General features: G+C 46.8%; 1 protein-coding gene across 1 annotated transcript in view; it reads left to right on the top strand.

Annotated features, from left to right (window-relative positions):
• Positions 1-20,108, top strand: part of mbd2 (methyl-CpG binding domain protein 2) — a 149,998-nt gene that overhangs the window by 24,214 nt on the left and 105,676 nt on the right. The gene's annotated exons all lie outside the window — the stretch shown is intronic.

Below are 20,108 nucleotides of genomic sequence, written 5' to 3'. Positions count from 1 at the left end.
AGATACAGTATAACGAGGAGAGAGAGCTCCGCACGCAGTTTGAAATGGGGAAATCCATAGCAGTAAAGATGGCTGTGTAATTGAAATCTCATTTAGACAATGAAACAATTGGCTACAAAACTAGCATAGTCAGAGAAAATAACTGCAAAACTATAATCTATAGGTTTAAATTGAATCACCATCTCTGCTAACAGGCTGGTAATGGTCTGGTGACTAAGGACTCTGAGGCAGGTGGGCGCGTGTACAGAAGAAGTCATGCTGAGAACAGAACAAAGATACGTGTGACAGATTCTTAGATACGACGACTTTCAAAGAGATAGGGGGTCAGGTCTTGTTAGTCTTGTTCGTCCTCGTTATCAAGATGGCGGGCAGAGTGAACCCGCCTCCTTTAGACACACTTTGCTTAAACTTACTGTCTCAGTTGTGGACATAACAGTGGAGGACTTTCTGCCGGAATGAGGATTTTCTGTTCTGTTCTGTTCTGTTCTACCCTCCCCTCCCCTCCCCTCCCCTCCCGCTCCCCTCCCCTCCCCTCCTCTCCTCTCTTTTCCCTCCTCTCCTCTCCTCTCCTCTCCTCTCCTCTCCTCTCCTCTCCTCTCCTCTCCTCTCCTCTCCTCTCCTCTCCTCTCCTCTCCTCTTCTATCCTCTCCTCTCCTCTTCTCTTCTCTTCTCTTCTCTTCTCTTCTTCTCTTCTCTTCTCTTCTCTCTCTTCTCTTCTCTTCTCTTCTCTTCTCTTCTCTTCTCTTCTCTTCTCTTCTCTTCTCTTCTCTTCTCTTCTCTTCTCTCTCTCCTTTTCTCTCCTCTCCTCTCCTCTCTCTCCTCTTCTCTTCTCTCCTCTCCTCTCCTCTTCCCTATCCTCTCCTCTTCTCTTCTCTTCTCTTCTCTTCTATTCTCTTCTCTTCTCTTCTCTTCTCTTCTCTTCTCTTCTCTTCTCTTCTCTTCTCTTCTCTTCTCTTCTCTTCTCTTCTCTTCTCTCCTTTTCTCTCCTCTCCTCTTCTCTCCTCTTCTCTCCTGTCCTCTCCTCTCCTCTCCTCTCCTCTCCTCTCCTCTCCTCTCGGGACGACTTCAAAGAGATAGGGGGTCAGGTCTTGTTAGTCTTGTTCGTCCTCGTTATCAGATGGCGGGCAGAGTGAACCCGCCTCCCTTTAGACACACTTTGCTTAAACTACGGTCTCGGTTGTGGACATAACAGTGGAGGACTTTCTGCCCAGAATGAGGATTTAATGACCTGTCTGGCTTTGACACGGGCCACTTAGGAAATGATTGCGGTTCATTCAAGGCCTTTAGGCTATTTCCTTGTTATCTGAGCGGGGAACTGCTCATTAGCTGAACCCGGCAGGCAGGAGCAGAGGCATCGACTAACGAGAGGATAGGACACGCGTGTCATATCCTGTGAGGAGCGTGGGCGTGTGCAGGACAGTGGGCTAATATGTCTGCGCCGCCCATTCCATCTGGCATCACAACACTCACAGCGCACTTCCTGTTTTCACTGTGTTGTATAACTTCCCCCCTGTGTCCAAGGCTAATAGAATAGAATATACTTGTGGCGTAGCAGAGATTGCGTTCGTCACCAAACGCCGGAGACGCTGGATTCGCCTGTTCGAATCCAGCTCACAGCTCCGGCGTTGTCACCAGCTTGGCTGGCCGTTCACACTAATACAATTGGCTGTATTAGAGGGTGGGAAAGCTGGAGGGGTGGGTCCGGGTCGTTGTAAATAGCGACTCCTACAGTTCGGTCGGGGCGCCTGCTCAGCGCGGATAGGATCTAAGGGGGGTAGTGTGATCCTTCCACACGTTACACCCTCTCAGTGAGAGTCCGAGCTGCCAGGTGAAAAGAAGCGGTTGATTGGCTAGACGTGTGTCGGAGGAAGCACGTGATAGCCTCCACTCTCCCAGACCAACTGTGGGGGTAAGTGCGCAGCGACCAGGAAGGGGATTGGGAATTGGCATAACGACTAACATTGGGATGGGAGAAAATCGGAGGAAAATGGAGGGGGAAAAATATCAATAAAAGAAAATAAAAAAAAGAATAGAATATACTTTATTGTCATTATTAGGGCTGATCTTGACTAGTCGAATAGTCGACTAATCGATCGAAAGGAACCGTAGTCGTCTGCCAACCTCTTATAAAGTATAATATTTTATTTTATTATTCTTTTTTATCATTCTTTTCAAAAGCAAAGAGGCCTAGAAGCATGGCTAACGCTAATGGCCGCGAATACCAGCGAGGCTAACTGCCTAAGAAAACGGGCACAGGGGCACTGAAAGAAGATTTCACCCGTCTAATGAACACACTAGACAAATATCAAGATGTATCCATCAGTGGACCAATTGCATGCTTTCGCAGAGGACAAGAAGCCTTCAGTCGACTCCTTCAGTCATTAAGCACCCCCACAGCCCAAATGGGAATGATAAAAAATAAAACAAATAAAAAATATATTTATTATTATTTAAATCTTTTTGTATTCAGGGGAGTAGTCGACTATCTGCACATTTTGGCCAATCAAAGTCGACTATACAAATCCTTAGTCGGGGACAGGCCTAGTCATTATACAATGTCATATAACGAGATTAGGGACTCGAACAAGTAATAAAATACAAACACACATAATTAATATCACAATAAAGAAAGAAACAATGTCACTATACAATACAGAATATACAACAATCACAGTGTCAGACAGTAGTGGTGGTCTATATCTTGCACAGTGTGGGAGGAGGGGGTGTGAGCCGCACAGTGTGGGAGGAGCCATCCTTTATGATGCTCTGTTGAGGCTCTGCTCTTTCATTCTCTCACTCTCTCTCATGCTTTCATTCTCTCACTCTCTCTCATTCTTTCATTCTCTCACTCTCTCATGCTTTCATTCTCTCTCTCTCTCTCTCTCTCTCTCTCTCTCTCTCTCTCTCTCTCTCTCTCTCTCTCTCTCTCTCTCTCTCTCTCTCTCATTCTTTCATTTTCTCACTCTCTCTCATGCTTTCATTCTCTCACTCTCTCTCATTCTTTCATTCTCTCACTCTCTCTCATGCTTTCATTCTCTCACTCTCTCATGCTTTCATTCTCTCACTCTCTCTCATTCTTTCATTCTCTCACTCTCTCTCATGCTTTCATTCTCTCACTCTCTCTCATTCTTTCATTTTCTCACTCATGCTTTCATTCTCTCACTCTCTCATGCTTTCATTCTCTCACTCTCTCTCATGCTTTCATTCTCTCACTCTCTCTCATGCTTTCATTATCTCACTCTCTCTCATGCTTTCATTCTCTCACTCTCTCTCATGCTTTCATTCTCACTCTCTAATTCTTTCATTTTCTCACTCTCTCTCATGCTTTCATTCTCTCACTCTTTCTCATTCTTTCATTCTCTCACTCAATTATTTCATTCTCTCACTCTCAATTATTTCATTCTCTCACTCTCATTTCATTATCTCACTCTCGTTCTGTTATTAATTCTCTCACTCTCATTTCATTCTCTCACTCTCGTTCTGTCATTCATTCTCTCACACTCTCATTTCATTCTCTCACTCTCATTTCATTCTCTCTCACTCTCATTTCATTATCTCACACTCTCATTTCATTCTCTCTCACTCTCATTTCATTCTCTCTCACTTTCTCATTTCATTCTCTCTCACTTTCTCATTTCATTCTCTCACACTCATTTCATTCTCTCACACTCTCATTTCATTCTCTCACACTCTCATTTCATTCTCTCTCACTCTCATTTCATTCTCTCTCACTCTCATTTCATTCTCTCACACTCTCATTTCATTCTCTCACACTCTCATTTCATTCTCTCACACTCTCATTTCATTCTCTCACACTCTCATTTCATTCTCTCACACTCTCATTTCATTCTCTCACACTCTCATTTCATTCTCTCACACTCTCATTTCATTCTCTCTCACTCTCATTTCATTCTCTCTCACTCTCATTTCATTCTCTCACACTCTCATTTCATTCTCTCACACTCTCATTTCATTCTCTCACACTCTCATTTAATTCTCTCACACTCTCATTTCATTCTCTCACACACTCATTTAATTCTCTCACACTCTCATTTCATTCTCTCACTCTCATTTCATTCTCTCTCACTCTCATTTCATTCTCTCTCACTCTCATTTCATTCTCTCACTCTCATTTAATTCTCTCTCACTCTCTCATTTCATTCTCTCTCACTCTCATTTCATTCTCTCACACTCTCATTTCATTCTCTCACACTCTCATTTCATTCTCTCACACTCTCATTTCATTCTGTCTCACTCTCATTTCATTCTCTCACACTCTCATTTCATTCTCTCTCACTCTCATTTCATTCTCTCTCACTCTCATTTCATTCTCTCTCACTCTCATTTCATTCTCTCACACTCTCATTTCATTCTCTCTCACTCTCATTTCATTCTCTCTCACTCTCATTTCATTCTCTCACACACTCATTTCATTCTCTCACTCTCATTTCATTCTCTCACACTCTCATTTCATTCTCTCTCACTCTCATTTCATTCTCTCTCACTCTCATTTCATTCTCTCTCACTCTCATTTCATTCTCTCACACTCTCATTTCATTCTCTCTCACTCTCATTTCATTCTCTCTCACTCTCATTTCATTCTCTCACACACTCATTTCATTCTCTCACACTCTCATTTCATTCTCTCTCACTCTCATTTCATTCTCTCACACTCTCATTTCATTCTCTCTCACTCTCATTTCATTCTCTCACACTCATTTCATTCTCTCTCACTCTCATTTCATTCTCTCACACTCTCATTTCATTCTCTCACTCTTCCGCTCTATGTTGGACAGACTCGGCTGTAGAGCCCTTTTCCTCCAGTAAACCCAGTTTGGAATCCGGCGTTTTCCAGACCACCAGGCCCGGCCTCTTCGTCGCTCGATCCGGCTTCAACAGGCTCGCCTAGTCTTGTTTATTTTATAAGTACGGTTAATTGGGCACAAGGACATATAACCAAGCCAATGAAAGCTGCAGCAACAGTTAGAGTAGACGTTGGTGTGGGACGTGTGCCTGTTAGCTTTCAGCAGCAGCAGCTGAGTCATGGGTTCCAGCTGCACTGAAGGCTTCACGCTGCGCCTCAATTAGCCTTTAATACAATTAGCCTCGTAGCGTGTTCCCACTGAGCACTCGGCGCGGTACAGTATGGGTAGCAGGGTTCCCACTGAGCACTCGGCGCGGTACAGAATGGGTAGCAGGGTTCCCACTGAGCACTCGGTACAGAATGGGTAGCAGGGTTCCCACTGAGCACTCGGTACAGTATGGGTAGCAGGGTTCCCACTGAGCACTCGGCGCGGTATGGGTAGCAGGGTTCCCACTGAGCACTCGGCGCGGTACAGTATGGGTAGCAGGGTTCCCACTGAGCACTCGGTACAGTATGGGTAGCAGGGTTCCCACTGAGCACTCGGTACAGTATGGGTAGCAGGGTTCCCACTGAGCACTCGGTACAGTATGGGTAGCAGGGTTCCCACTGAGCACTCGGTACAGTATGGGTAGCAGGGTTCCCACTGAGCACTCGGTACAGTATGGGTAGCAGGGTTCCCACTGAGCACTCTGTACAGTATGGGTAGCAGGGTTCCCACTGAGCACTCGGTACAGTATGGGTAGCAGGGTTCCCACTGAGCACTCGGTACAGTATGGGTAGCAGGGGTCCCACTAGTGGTCTGCAAGGGCCTTGAAATAAAGCCCGAGCCCTGCCCGAGCCCGTGAACTTCAGGCCCTGCCCGAAAATAAGCCTGACTGTAAATAATATTTTAAGCCCTAGCCCGCATGAAAACCAGAATTTTTTTTATTATTATCATTATTAAAATATAATTTTTTTTTGTATTTGTTTTAAATATTCGAAACACGGTTTTATATGAACGTAATAAATAAACAAAAACGAAAATGTCCAATAGGTCTGCCTAAATAACGCATATCACGCTGAAAACTAAGAAGCATTTACATAGCCTGTTTCGCTCGAGCAGAGCAACATAATGAAAAGCACAACAAAACAGGTAGCGACCCAGCAAATAATAAACATCACTCACCACGACGTCAGCAACGCGTTGAACAACGTTAACAAAACTTCGCCAACCGGCTACATACATCCAAGAACAAATTAAAACGTTCGCCAACTGGCTATATTCCAACACAACCAATCGAGTTGTCCCCTTAGTTCTCCCTGCGCGCTGCGGTAATTACATCCAAATGTTTCTCTGACGACAGCTTGCGCAAAAGAGAAAACGAATCTTAAGGAAAACGAAGGTTATCCTATAACCCTAGTTATATGAAAAAAAACGAAAAAAAAAAACGCAAAAAAAAAATAAAAATAATAAAAAACGGCGGTGCCCGGGCCCGGCCGAGCCCGAATTATTTATTAAAAAAAAAGCCCTAACCAGCCCGGGCCGGGCCCCGTCGGGCCTAGGCAAGGTTGCAGTGCACTAGTTCCCACTGAGCACTCGGCGCGGTACAGTATGGGTAGCAGGGTTCCCACTGACATTGCGAAATTAAATTCAAGGACTTTCCTAAGCACTATTTTTCATTTTAAAAAGGCATTTAAAATGATACAATTCACTTTTAAATGCTGTTTTTTATAGAAAAAAAACCCAGATCCAATATTTATTATTTATGGCTTAAAACCAATTTCCAACAATTAGTTACACTTTACATATTTATTTTTTTAATTTCTCGATTCAGAACAATTTGATCATGGATGAACAAAATGTTCAATGCGAATGGTTGATTTGAATTTCAATGACTTTTTAAGCACCTTGTTAAAAAATGCTGTTTTCAAGGAATTCATGCCTTGATTTTCTTTTGGGTAAAAAATCAAGCACTTTAAGCACTTCAAGGACCTTGTGCGAACCCTGGGGTAGGCTCGCCATGCTGTGCCTGGCCGCGTCGCCTGTGATGTCCTTCCAGCGCGGTGTAGGTGGGAGGAGCTGAGAGGAGCCCTCTTTGGGAGGAGTCACTCCGCTTGCTGCCGTACATTTGACATTTGACATTTCACGACGACACAGCGTAGTGGAGGAAGTTGAGGCCGTGCTGTGTTTTTTCGTGGGCGTTTGGTTTCGGATTAACCGTAGCGGTTTAGTAAAATCCAAAAAAGTGAGGGGAAGTGACCTTCTCTCCTGTGTCTCTCCTACTCTGTCTCCTTCTCAGCCTTCCTACTGTCTCAATAAAGAACCTTCTCTCCTGTGTCTCCCCTACTCTGTCTCCCTCTCAGCCTTTCTACTGTCTCAATAAAGAACCTTCTCTCCTGTGTTTCCCCTATTCTGTCTCCCTCTCAGCCATCCTACTGGCTCAACAAAGAACCTTCTCTCCTGTGTCTCCCCTACTCTGTCTCCCTCTCACCTTCCTTCTGTCTCTATAAAGAGCCTTCTCTCCTGTGTCTCCCCTACTCTGTCTCCCTCTCAACCTTCCTACTGTCTCTATAAAGAGCCTTTTCTCCTGTGTCTATCCTACTGTGTCTCCCTCTCAGCCTTCCTACTGTCAATAAAGAACCTTCTCTCCTGTGTCTCCCCTACTCTGTCTCCCTCTCAGCCTTTCTACTGTCTCAATAAAGAACCTTCTCTCCTGTGTTTCCCCTATTCTGTCTCCCTCTCAGCCTTCCTACTGGCTCAACAAAGAACCTTCTCTCCTGTGTCTCCCCTACTCTGTCTCCCTCTCAACCTTCCTACTGTCTCTATAAAGAGCCTTCTCTCCTGTGTCTATCCTACTGTGTCTCCCTCTCAGCCTTCCTACTGTCAATAAAGAACCTTCTCTCCTGTGTCTCCCCTACTCTGTCTCCCTCTCACCTTCCTACTGTCTCTATAAAGAGCCTTCTCTCCTGTGTCTCCCCTACTCTGTCTCCCTCTCAACCTTCCTACTGTCTCTATAAAGAGCCTTTTCTCCTGTGTCTATCCTACTGTGTCTCCCTCTCAGCCTTCCTACTGTCAATAAAGAACCTTCTCTCCTGTGTCTCCCCTACTCTGTCTCCCTCTCACCTTCCTACTGTCTCTATAAAGAGCCTTCTCTCCTGTGTCTCCTCTACTCTGTCTCCCTCTCAGCCGTTCTACTGTCTCAATAATTAACCTTCTCTCCTGTGTCTCTACTCTGTCTCCCTCTCAGCCGTTCTACTGTCTCAATAAATAACCTTCTCCTATGTGTCTCCCGTACTCTGTCTCCCTCTCAACCTTCCTACTGTCTCAATAAAGAACATTCTCTCCTGTGTCTATCCTACTCTGTCTCCCTCTCAGCCTTCCTACTGTCTCAATAAAGAACCTTCTCTCCTGTGTCTATCCTACTCTGTCTCCCTCTCAACTGTCCTACTGTCTCAATAAAGAACCTTCTCTCCTGTGTCTCCCATACTCTCTCCCTCTCAGCCTTTCTACTGTCTCAATAAAGAACCTTCTCTCCTGTGTTTCCCCTATTCTGTCTCCCTCTCAGCCATCCTACTGGCTCAACAAAGAACCTTCTCTCCTGTGTCTCCCCTACTCTGTCTCCCTCTCACCTTCCTTCTGTCTCTATAAAGAGCCTTCTCTCCTGTGTCTCCCCTACTCTGTCTCCCTCTCAACCTTCCTACTGTCTCTATAAAGAGCCTTTTCTCCTGTGTCTATCCTACTGTGTCTCCCTCTCAGCCTTCCTACTGTCAATAAAGAACCTTCTCTCCTGTGTCTCCCCTACTCTGTCTCCCTCTCAGCCTTTCTACTGTCTCAATAAAGAACCTTCTCTCCTGTGTTTCCCCTATTCTGTCTCCCTCTCAGCCTTCCTACTGGCTCAACAAAGAACCTTCTCTCCTGTGTCTCCCCTACTCTGTCTCCCTCTCAACCTTCCTACTGTCTCTATAAAGAGCCTTCTCTCCTGTGTCTATCCTACTGTGTCTCCCTCTCAGCCTTCCTACTGTCAATAAAGAACCTTCTCTCCTGTGTCTCCCCTACTCTGTCTCCCTCTCACCTTCCTACTGTCTCTATAAAGAGCCTTCTCTCCTGTGTCTCCCCTACTCTGTCTCCCTCTCAACCTTCCTACTGTCTCTATAAAGAGCCTTTTCTCCTGTGTCTATCCTACTGTGTCTCCCTCTCAGCCTTCCTACTGTCAATAAAGAACCTTCTCTCCTGTGTCTCCCCTACTCTGTCTCCCTCTCACCTTCCTACTGTCTCTATAAAGAGCCTTCTCTCCTGTGTCTCCTCTACTCTGTCTCCCTCTCAGCCGTTCTACTGTCTCAATAATTAACCTTCTCTCCTGTGTCTCTACTCTGTCTCCCTCTCAGCCGTTCTACTGTCTCAATAAATAACCTTCTCCTATGTGTCTCCCGTACTCTGTCTCCCTCTCAACCTTCCTACTGTCTCAATAAAGAACATTCTCTCCTGTGTCTATCCTACTCTGTCTCCCTCTCAGCCTTCCTACTGTCTCAATAAAGAACCTTCTCTCCTGTGTCTATCCTACTCTGTCTCCCTCTCAACTGTCCTACTGTCTCAATAAAGAACCTTCTCTCCTGTGTCTCCCATACTCTATCCCTCTCAGCCTTCCGACTGTCTCAATGAAGAACCTTCGCTCCTGTGTCTCCTCTACTCTGTATCCCTCTCAGCTTTCCTACTGTCTCAATAATTAACCTTCTCTCCTGTGTCTCCTCTACTATGTCTCCCTCTCAGCTTTCCCACTGTCTCAATAATTAACCTTCTCTCCTGTGTCTCCTCTACTCTGTCTCCCTCTCAGCCTTCCTACTGTCTCAATAAAGAACCTTTTCTCCTGTGTCTCCCTCTCAGCCTTCCTACTGTCTCAATAAAGAACCTTCTCCTCTGTGTCTCCCCTACTCTCTCTCCCAGTCTCAGCCGTTCTACTGTCTCAATAAAGAACCTTCTCTCCTGTGTCTCCCCTACTCTGTCTCCCTCTCAGCCTTCCTACTGTCTCAATAAAGAACCTTCTCTCCTGTGTCTCCCCTACTCTGTCTCCTTCTCAGCCTTCCTACTGTCTTAATAAAGAACCTTCTCTCCTGTGTCTCCTCTACTCTGTCTCCCTCTCAGCCTTCCTACTGTCTCAATAAAGAACCTTCTCTCCTGTGTCTCCCCTACTCTCTCTCCCTCTCAGCCGTTCTACTGTCTCAATAAAGAACCTTCTCTCCTGTGTCTCCCCTACTCTGTCTCCCTCTCAGCCTTCCTACTGTCTTAATAAAGAACCTTCTCTCCTGTGTCTCCTCTACTCTGTCTCCCTCTCAGCCTTCCTACTGTCTCGATAAAGAACCTTCTCTCCTGTGTCTCTCCTACTCTGTCTCCCTCTCAGCCTTCCTACTGTCTTAATAAAGAACCTTCTCTCCTGTGTCTCCTCTACTCTGTCTCCCTCTCAGCCATCCTACTGTCTCGATAAAGAACCTTCTCTCCTGTGTCTCCCCTACTCTCTCTCCCTCTCAGCCGTTCTACTGTCTCAATAAAGAACCTTCTCTCCTGTGTCTCCTCTACTCTGTCTCCCTCTCAGCCTTCCTACTGTCTCAATAAAGAACCTTCTCTCCTGTGTCTCCCCTACTCTGTCTCCCCCTCAGCCTTCCTACTGTCTCAATAAAGAACCTTCTCTCCTGTGTCTCCCCTACTCTGTCTCCCTCTCAGCCTTCCTACTGTCTTAATAAAGAACCTTCTCTCCTGTGTCTCCTACTCTGTCTCGCTCTCAGCTTTCCTACTGTCTCAATAAAGAACCTTCTCTCCTGTGTCTCCTCTACTCTGTCTCCCTCTCAGCCATCCTACTGTCTCAATAAAGAACCTTCTCTCCTGTGTTTCCCCTACTCTGTCTCCCTCTCAGTCTTCCTACTGTCAATAAAGAACCTTCTCTCCTGTGTCTCCCTCTCAGCCTTCTTACTGTCTCAATAATTAACCTTCTCTCCTGGGTCTCTTCTACTCTGTCTCCCTCATAGCCGTCCTACTGTCAATAAAGAACCTTATCTCTATATAAGATCATTTATAACAGTAGGGTAGTCTACACCTCCCCAGACCAACAGTAGGGTAGTCTACACAACCTCCCCAGACCAACAGTAGGGTAGTCTACACCCTCTCCAGACCGACAGTAGGGTAGTCTACACCCTCCCCAGACCAACAGTAGGGCAGCATAACAACCAGGAAAGGAATTGGGATAACGATAATAAATTGGGGAGATGGGAACAAAGTATAGAGGCACAAAACAAAAATGTAAAAGGTTAAAAACATAAAAAGGAAAACAAAATTCCATCAGATACAGTCAGAACTAAGGAACATAATATGATATCTCGGCCAGCCCTGTGTTGGTGAATTTCAGAGAAAGAACGCTGTGTGATATTTCGTTTGTTTTTCTAACGTGACTCATATATGAGTCATATCTGAATCATGCAGCAAAGTGTTCTTTCAAAGTCTGGGTCACGACCCAAAGTCAGGCTGTGGACGACCTCTGGCTCTGTCCAGGCAGCTACAGGTCAGGGCTGTTCAGATGACCTCTGGATGACCTCTGGCTTGGTCCAGCTACAGGTCAGGGCTGTTCAGATGACCTCTGGATGACCTCCGGCTTGGTCCAGCTACAGGTCAGGGCCGTTCAGATGACCTCTGGATGACCTCCGGCTTGGTCCAGCTACTGGGCCACCTATATGTTATGCCATCAACACTGACACAGGCTGTGGAAGACCAGGTTAGTCCCTTCTGTTACAGGATCTCAACTGTGTGTGTGTGTGTGTCTGGTTGTGTGTCTTTGATGTTACAGATAGACTGCGAGAGAGATAGAGACAGAGAGAGAGATAGAGAGAGATAGAGAGAGATACAGAGAGCGAGATGAAGAGAGAGATACAGAGAGATACAGAGAGAGAGAGAGAGAGAGAGAGATACAGAGAGCGAGATGAAGAGAGAGATACAGAGAGATACAGAGAGAGAGAGAGAGAGAAAGAGAGAGAGAGAGAGAGAGAGAGAGAGAGAGAGAGAGAGAGAGAGAGAGAGAGAGATACAGAGAGAAAGAGAGTGAACAGAACATCACGGTACTGAACAGCTGTGAGGGCGGGACTACAGCTATGAGGGCGGGACTACAGCTATGAGGGCGGGACTACAGCTGTGAGGGCGGGACTACATCTGAGAGGGCAGGACTACAGCTATGAGGGCGGGACTACAGCTATGCAGGCGGGACTACAGCTATGCAGGCGGGACTACAGCTATGCAGGCGGGACTACAGCTATGCAGGCGGGACTACAGCTATGAGGGGGCGGGACTACAGCTATGAGGGTGGGTTTACAGCTATGTGGGCGGGACTACAGCTATGAGGGCGGGACTACAGCTGAGAGGGCGGGACTACAGCTGAGAGGGCGGGGCTACATATATGAGGGCGGGACTACAGCTATGAGGGCGGGACTACAGCTATGAAGGCGGGGCTACAGCTATGAGGGCAGGACTTGCTGTGCAGTGGTTGGGAGGGCGTTCAACTTTTTCAACATTGTAGAAATAGGCTATTGTAAGGATATCTTAAATTCAAGATATTCGTAGTTGATAGAATAGAATTTACGTGACCAAAGACCAAAGCATATTTGTGAATATTAGAATGTAAGAGATCTATGTGTGTGAGTGTTCATAGAGAAATGATTCGTTCACCATAAACAGTGGTGTGTGTGTGTGTGTGTGTGCCTCTGTGCTAATACAGGGTTATCCATCAAAGAAGAGAAACAAAATACAGTATATTTTATATTTGTATTCACGTGAAAACAAACCTGACGTGTAATATGTTGCTCTATAGATTTGAACGGGCGCAGAGGCTGGGCTGGGCAGGACTCTAGACCAGCTCCTTGTCTGCTTTCATGTCTACAAGCATTGGGTCTTCTACAGTGTAAACCACTTCAATGTGAAAATAGAGCTGGGAGGAGGTTTCCCACGCTGGAGCCACCAGGCCGGGGCACAGAGACACGCTGGAGCCACCAGGCCGGGGCACAGAGACACGCTGGAGCCACCAGGCGGGGCACAGAGACACGCTGGAGCCACCAGGCCGGGGCACAGAGACACGCTGGAGCCACCAGGCCGGGGCACAGAGACACGCTGGAGCCACCAGGCGGGGCACAGAGACACGCTGGAGCCACCAGGCCGGGGCACAGAGACACGCTGGAGCCACCAGGCCGGGGCACAGAGACACGCTGGAGCCACCAGGCCGGGGCACAGAGACACGCTGGAGCCACCAGGCCGGGGCACAGAGACACGCTGGAGCCACCAGGCCGGGGCACAGAGACACGCTGGAGCCACCAGGCCGGGGCACAGAGACACGCTGGAGCCACCAGGCCGGGGCACAGAGACACGCTGGAGCCACCAGGCCGGGGCACAGAGGACACGCTGGAGCCACCAGGCCGGGGGCACAGAGACACGCTGGAGCCACCAGGCCGGGGCACAGAGACACGCTGGAGCCACCAGGCCGGGGCACAGAGACACGCTGGAGCCACCAGGCCGGGGCACAGAGACACGCTGGAGCCACCAGGCCGGGGCACAGAGACACGCTGGAGCCACCAGGCCGGGGCACAGAGACACGCTGGAGCCACCAGGCCGGGGCACAGAGACACGCTGGAGCCACCAGGCCGGGGCACAGAGACACGCTGGAGCCACCAGGCCGGGGCACAGAGACACGCTGGAGCCACCAGGCCGGGGCACAGAGACACGCTGGAGCCACCAGGCCGGGGCACAGAGACACGCTGGAGCCACCAGGCCGGGGCACAGAGACACGCTGGAGCCACCAGGCCGGGGCACAGAGACACGCTGGAGCCACCAGGCCGGGGCACAGAGACACGCTGGAGCCACCAGGCCGGGGCACAGAGACACGCTGGAGCCACCAGGCCGGGGCACAGAGACACGCTGGAGCCACCAGGCCGGGGCACAGAGACACGCTGGAGCCACCAGGCCGGGGCACAGAGACACAGAGAGCTGGAGCCACCAGGCCGGGGCACAGAGACACAGAGAGCTGGAGCCACCAGGCCGGGGCACAGAGACACGCGGGACGGAGCGCTCGAGCAGCGTTGACGAGCTGTTTGTGTGTTTATGCTCTAGGGCTGAGTCCAAACGTTCGAACGTTCGAACCTTCGTTTGTTACGTTGGCATTCGAATTCTAAATCAACATTCGAATTTTATATTTTTAAGAAATATTTGTCCTTTTTTTAATTTTTTTTATTGTGACTTTTTGTGACTTTTTTACGACCGTGACCATAACCTTCTGTAATGTGGTAGTGAAAGGGTTAACCGTCTGTAGTGTGGTAGTGAAAGGGTTAACCTTCTGTAGTGTGGTAGTGAAAGGGTTAACCGTCTGTAGTGTGGTAGTGAAAAGGGTTAACCTTCTGTAGTGTGGTAGTGAAAGGTTAACCTTCTGTAGTGTGGTAGTGAAAGGTTAACCTTCTGTAGTGTGGTAGTGAAAGGTTAACCTTCTGTAGTGTGGTAGTGAAAGGGTTAACCTTCTGTAGTGTGGTAGTGAAAGGTTAACCTTCTGTAGTGTAGTAGTGAAAGGTTAACCTTCTGTACTAGTGTGGCAGTGAAAGGTTAACCGTCTGTAGTGTGGTAGTGAAAGGTTAACCTTCTGTAGTGTGGCAGTGAAAGGTTAACTGTCTGTAGTGTGGTAGTGAAAGGGTTAACCTTCTGTAGTGTGGTAGTGAAAGGTTAACCTTCTGTAGTGTGGTAGTGAAAGGGTTAACCTTCTGTAGTGTGGTAGTGAAAGGGTTAACCTTCTGTAGTGTGGTAGTGAAAGGTTAACCTTCTGTAGTGTGGTAGTGAAAGGGTTAACCTTCTGTAGTGTGGTAGTGAAAGGTTAACCTTCTGTAGTGTGGTAGTGAAAGGTTAACCTTCTGTAGTGTGGTAGTGAAAGGTTAACCTTCTGTAGTGTGGTAGTGAAAGGTTAACCTTCTGTAGTGTGGTAGTGAAAGGGTTAACCTTCTGTAGTGTGGTAGTGAAAGGTTAACCTTCTGTAGTGCGGTAGTGAAAAGGGTTAACCCGTTGGTAGTGTGGTAGTGAATGGGTTAACCTTCTGTAGTGTGGCTGTGAAAGGGTTAACCCTGTGTTGTGTGGCAGTGAAAGGGTTAACCTGTTGTATTGTCGCAGTGAAAGGGTTAACCCTTCGGTAGTGTGGTAGTGAAAGTGTTAAGATGGACAAACAGATCAATGTTGTAGTGGGAAAGAGCTTTTTCCAGTTTAGTAGGCTGTCCAAGGTCAATTTTTTTTTTTTTTTTTTTATCTTGTAGTGTTTTTGAAAATGTTATCCATGCTTTTATGACCTTTCGTCTTGACTATTGTAATACCTGGTATGTTGGCGTCAGTCAGGCCTCCCTCTCTCTCGCTTGCAGTTAGTCCAGAACGCTGCTGCTCGTCTGCTAACTGGAACACGTAAGCGAGAGCACATTTTCCCTCCACTGGCTTCCTGTGCGTTTTAGGATAGATTTGAAGGATTTACTGTTTGCTTTTAAATGTCTGAACGGCTTGGCACCTCTCGGACCTGCTGGAACCTTATGTTCCTCCAAGGTCCCTCAGGTCCTCTGATCAGCTCCTCCTGGCTGTTCCTCAGGTCCTCAGAGAGAGAGAGAGAGAGAGAGAGAGAGAGAGAAGAGAGAGAGAGAGAGAGAGAGAGAGAGAGAGAGAGAGAGAGAGAGAGAGAGAGAGGAGGGAGAGTGAGAGGAGAGATGAGAGGGAGATAGGAGAGACGAGAGAGAGAGAGAGAGAGAGGATAGGGAGATAGGAGAGAGAGGAGAGAGACAGGAGAGATAGAGAGAGAGGAGGGAGAGATAGAGAGAGGAGAGAGAGAGAGGGGAGAGAGATGAGAGAGAGAGATATAAGAGGGAGATAGAGGGGGGGAGAGATAGAGAGAGAGAGAGAGAAGAGAGAGAGAGAGAGAGAGAGAGAGAGAGAGAGAGAGAGAGAGAGAGAGAGAGAGAGAGAGAGAGAGAGAGAGAGAGAGAGATGGGAGGGGGGACTCTCAGGTTCAGCCCTTTCCTCTCATCGCTGTTTGAGCTGGACAGCAAACTATATGAGCTGCTCCAGGGTCAGTTGAACTGTTTTAACTGGTCCAGAGGACTGCTCCACTATGAGCTGCTCCAGGGTCAGTTGAACTGTTTTAACTGGTCCAGAGGACTGCTCCACTATGAGCTGCTCCGGGGTCAGTTGAACTGTTTTAACTGGTCCAGAGGACTGCTCCACTATGAGCTGCTCCAGGGTCAGTTGAACTGTTTTAACTGGTCCAGAGGACTGCTCCACTATGAGCTGCTCCGGGGTCAGTTGAACTGTTTTAACTGGTCCAGAGGACTGCTCCACTATGAGCTGCTCCAGGGTCAGTTGAACTGTTTTAACTGGTCCAGAGGACTGCTCCACTATGAGCTGCTCCAGGGTCAGTTGAACTGTTTTAACTGGTCCAGAGGACTGCTCCACTATGAGCTGCTCCAGGGTCAGTTGAACTGTTTTAACTGGTCCAGAGGACTGCTCCGCTGTGAGCTGCTCCAGGGTCAGTTGAACTGTTTTAACTGGTCCAGAGGACTGCTCCACTATGAGCTGCTCCAGGGTCAGTTGAACTGTTTTAACTGGTCCAGAGGACTGCTCCACTATGAGCTGCTCCAGGGTCAGTTGAACTGTTTTAACTGGTCCAGAGGACTGCTCCACTATGAGCTGCTCCAGGGTCAGTTGAACTGTTTTAACTGGTCCAGAGGACTGCTCCACTATGAGCTGCTCCAGGGTCAGTTGAACTGTTTTGGGACCAGCTCCGTTAACATTAGCAGCTAACGTTAGTTTAGGTTTTTACTGTGACTCGGGCATACAGGGATGTCGAGGATGCAAAGCAGAAGGTTGAACTTTCTTCATCAACCTTCTGGCCAAATCCAAAACGCTCCCACAGACCACACTAATAGCTGCATGTCTATAAATGTGTTGCATGTGTAGTTACATGTGTAGTTGCATGTGTAGTTACATGTGTAGTTGCATGTGTAGTTACATGTGTAGTTGCATGTGTAGTTCCATGTGTAGTTCCATGTGTAATTGCTTTTGTAGTTGCATTTGCATGTGTAGGTGTGTAATGCCAGCCTAAGGGTTTGGGTTAGGGTGTGTGTGTAGTAGGGTTGCCGCGGTGATGTGAAATTTCCCATGACTAATAAACAAATGACAACACCGGTATTTCCGGTGACACCGGACATTTTACAAAAGCGCCTACTTTGATCTTTAACGTTATGCGGCTACATTGATCCTCTGTGTCTGTCCATCTACGTCTGTTTTTAACCCTTTCACTACCACACTACAGAAGGTTAACCTTTCCTTAGCACACTACAGAAGGTTAACCTTTCCCTAGCACACTACAGAAGGTTAACCCTGTCACTACCACACTACAGAAGGTTAACCTTTCCCTACCACACTACAGAAGGTTAACCTTTCCCTAGCACACTACAGAAGGTTAACCCTGTCACTACCACACTACAGAATGTTAACCTTTCCCTACCACACTACAGAAGGTTAACCCTTTCACTACCACACTACAGAAGGTTAACCCTTTCACTAACCTTTCACTACCACACTACAGAAGGTTAACCCTTTCACTACCACACTACAGAAGGTTAATCCTTTCACTACCACACTACAGAAGGTTAACCCTTTCACTACCACACTACAGAAGGTTAACTCTTTCACTACCACACTACAGAAGGTTAACCCTGTCACTACCACACTACAGAAGGTTAACCTTTCACTACCACACTACAGAAGGTTAACCCTTTCACTACCACACTACAGAAGGTTAACCCTGTCACTACCACACTACAGAAGGTTAACCTTTCACTACCACACTACAGAAGGTTAACCTTTCACTACCACACTACAGAAGGTTAACCTTTCACTACCACACTACAGAAGGTTAACCTTTCACTACCACACTACAGAAGGTTAACCTTTCCCTACCACACTACAGAAGGTTAACCCTTTCACTACCACACTACAGAAGGTTAACCCTTTCACTAACCTTTCACTACCACACTACAGAAGGTTAACCCTTTCACTACCACACTACAGAAGGTTAATCCTTTCACTACCACACTACAGAAGGTTAACCCTTTCACTACCACACTACAGAAGGTTAACTCTTTCACTACCACACTACAGAAGGTTAACCCTGTCACTACCACACTACAGAAGGTTAACCTTTCACTACCACACTACAGAAGGTTAACCCTTTCACTACCACACTACAGAAGGTTAACCCTGTCACTACCACACTACAGAAGGTTAACCTTTCACTACCACACTACAGAAGGTTAACCTTTCACTACCACACTACAGAAGGTTAACCTTTCACTACCACACTACATAAGGTTAACCTTTCACTACCACACTACAGCAGGTTAACCTTTCACTACCACACTACAAAAGTTTAACCCTTTCACTACCACACTACAGACAAAACCTTTCACTACCACACTACAGACAAAACCTTTCACTACCACACTACAGAAGGTTAACCTTTCACTACCACACTACAGAAGGTTAACCCTTTCACTACCACACTACAGACAGGGTTATACAGTAATACCTTCCATATATTTTCTATCCGTTCATTGACGGATGCAGCCTTATTTAGTGCAAACATAATATTTTGGTCTGACTTTTCCTCTGAGCTTCTCTCCAGTCGAGCTGCCGCAGGGTTTAAATCTAAAATTTGGCCAAATCCTCCGCCATCGTTGTGTAACCTGTCATGTCATCTCTAGAGCCTTCATCTACTCTAAAAGTGAAAGTGAAACTTAAGCTACTCTTTACAGCAGCTCTGCTGCACAGACCTAATAAATAGATCTGCTTCAAATAGATCTGCTTAGACACTTTCAGTTCATAATGTTGTGACTAAAAGTATTGATAACACGCTTAGTATTTTACAAATTAGAGTTTTTTTTATTTGATTAATGTGGCCACTGAAAACAAAATAAATGGGTTTTTATTTTTGATAGGTGTATGTGTAGGTGAGTAATGCCGGCCTAATGGTTCACCTTCCTGACACACAACTTCAACAAAACACACGGCTAGAACAAACCTCGGGCTAAGCACTCTGAACAGAAACAGGCAGCTGAGATCAGAGAAGTATCTGTGGGTTGTGAGAGAAGTAGTGAGCGACGTAGAGAGGAAGGCAGGGAGATATTAACCCTTTCACTACCACACTACATACGGGTAACCCTTTCACTACCACACTACAGACGGCTAACACAGACGGCAGTGAAAGGGTTAACCTTCCGTATTGTCGCTGTGAAAAGGTTAACCCTTTGCTAGTGTGGTAGTGAAAGGGTTAAGGAAGACAGAAATGGGGAGAGAGAGAGAGAGAGGTAGAAAGAGAGGTAGAAAGAGAGAGAGAGAGAGAGAGAGGGGTAGAGAGAGAGAGAGAGAGAGAGAGAGAGAGAGAGAGAGAGAGAGAGAGAGAGAGAGAGAGAGAGAGAGAGAGAGAGAGAGAGAGAGAGAGAGAGAGAGAGAGAGAGAGAGAGAGAGAGAGAGAGAGAGAGAGAGAGAGAGAGGTAGAAAGAGAGAAAGAAGGGAGCGAGTCCTCCCTACCCTAACCGGAGTCTGACTTCCCGACAAGCCAGTGACTCAGGCGTTGGGAGACGATGCGGGGGAAGGTCTGTGTCTCTGGAAGTCCTGCCCGGAAACCAGTCTGACGAATCACATCACGTTCACTTTGATATCACTGTGTTGGTGCAGCTTGGCCTAATGGCCTGGTCTGACACTGGCCTGGCCATAATGGATTTTCTACTGTAGAGATAAATGAATAGGATGGTCCTTGACTGAAGGAATTCCTAGATTTTATCAACCGGCAGATTAATCGACACATCTGTAAAATGTTTCCTCGTGTAGAAACATGCAGAAAGACCACTTTAAATCCTGTGTTTAGCAGAGATGTGCTGAGTTAACTAAGACCTAAACCAGAGATGTGCTGAGTCAACAAAGACCTAAACCAGGCTGATATATCTCCTTCATACTGTAGTTAAAGGGAGTAGAGGTTGAGTACTGGTCAGGGGTGTAAAAAGTACCCAGAAAGTGAAAGTATGGGTACCGTCTCAAAATCGTACTCAAGTAAAAGTCTGAGTATCTGGCTAAAAACACACTTAAGTAAAAGTCAAAAAGTTTCTACTTTGAAATGTACTTAAGTACTAAAAAGTAAAAGTAAAAACTTTTCATGGAGATAAGGCCTTG

Source organism: Notolepis coatsorum (genome assembly GCF_963971535.1).
Source record: "Notolepis coatsorum genome assembly, chromosome: 12".
NCBI classification, from domain to species: domain Eukaryota; kingdom Metazoa; phylum Chordata; class Actinopteri; order Aulopiformes; family Paralepididae; genus Notolepis; species Notolepis coatsorum.
Note: the sequence above shows the minus strand (reverse complement) of the source record. Positions and strands in the feature narration are given on the sequence as shown.